Source organism: Mus caroli, unplaced genomic scaffold (genome assembly GCF_978045245.1).
Source record: "Mus caroli unplaced genomic scaffold, Mus_caroli_1 scaffold_11, whole genome shotgun sequence".
NCBI lineage: Eukaryota > Metazoa > Chordata > Mammalia > Rodentia > Muridae > Mus > Mus caroli.
Genome location: NW_028227266.1, coordinates 76,600,540 through 76,602,053, shown reverse-complemented (window position 1 = coordinate 76,602,053; position 1,514 = coordinate 76,600,540). Strand labels below are relative to the sequence as shown.

The following is a 1,514-nucleotide window of genomic DNA, read 5'->3' as shown; positions in this document are numbered from 1 at the left end:
GCCTGGGATACATGAGACCTTGTCACAGACAGACAGACAGACAGACAGACAGACAGACACAATGCCCAGTGTGATAGCAAAGGCAGGCATCTCTAGGATTCAGAGTTAGTCTGGTCTACATAGTGAGCTCCAGGACCAGCCAGAGCTACATAGTGAGACCTTGTCTCAAAAGAGCAAACAAACACCTTAATATTTATGCAAGTATTTACATTGCTTTATTCCCATCCCATTCTTTTGGTTTTCAGTCGTATGACATCTACCCTTCTTACAATTTCCTCATATGAAATGCATCATGATCCTCTCAGTCAAGGAAAATGTCAGGCTTCCTCATCAGCCCCCAACCTCTAGATATTTAACCTCTGAATCTCTGGAATTGGTCTCTCCACCAGTTCCTTTTTAACATTCTGTTTTATAAGGCTGGCACGTGAGACTTTAACTGCTCTGTCACAGCTTTCTCTTCATCAGTCAGTAGAGTTAGCTCCAGGTTTGTTTGCTTTTGTAGTTCTTGCATCATGATCATTGTCTTGTTCAAAATAGCACAAATGCAGCGCTTGGTCTCTTTTTGCTCAACAGAAACTGCCTTAAAGCGTGCACATAGAGCTTGATATCGAGACTTTATTGCTGATAATTCCTTTAAAATTGCAACTGCATTTTTCTCTCCTGCTGAATGTGGGTGGTTAGTCTTGATTTCATATTCCAACCTCTACTGAAGGTAATCCAAACCAGAATTGGCTTTCTGGAATTTCTAGGCCATCGGTGGAGAACATTCATTCTCCACTGACCAGCAGTTCCAGTTTATCGAACTCTGCCTTCATATTGAATAGTTGTGGGCATACTCTTGATAATTGCATGAGGGATTTTTTTTTTTTTTTTTAGGTCAGGGAACAAGAACAATGGCAGCCTAATACTTGCTGACCTGCCTTTCTTGCTAGAGCTGGGCTGTTGATCAAAACAATGATTAATTTCTTGTACCCATTTTCACTCTTAGCTTCCTGATATGATTTAATAAAAAATTGTTAATGAGTATATGTACACCCTGAGGATTTAAAGTAGAAATAACTAGGGTTTTTTTAATATGAAAATTTAGAGTTGTGCTTCCTTAAAACTTTAAAAGAAAGAGAGCTAGAGAGATGGCTCTGTAGTTAAGAGCAAATTGGTTTTTTTTTCTAAGATTACTTTTTAAGATAAATAATAAAATGATTAATCCTTTCTTTGTAACTGCAAATTGTAGCCTGCCAGTTAAAGAACGGACTGAGAAAAATACATTGCTTGCTTATACTTTGTTAATCTATAACAAGTTCCTTAAACAGAATGTATTTGGGTTCTTGGGAATAATTTTTTTTTTAACCTATAACACATAAAATGTTTAATTGTATAAGGATTTAGGGAAAGATGCTGTTTTTTACATATTGTAAGTTGTACTTATTGTAATCATTCACTTAAAGAAAAATAGAATGTGGGTTCTGGGACTCCGCCGAAAAGTAGTCTGCACAGGTGAGAGTGTGCACACAGAA

General features: G+C 37.2%; 1 pseudogene; it reads right to left on the bottom strand.

Moving 5' to 3' along the window:
* Nucleotides 1-409: 409 nt before the first annotated feature.
* LOC147002074 (SKA complex subunit 2-like) lies at nt 410-815 on the bottom strand (annotated as a pseudogene).
* Nucleotides 816-1,514: the final 699 nt, after the last annotated feature.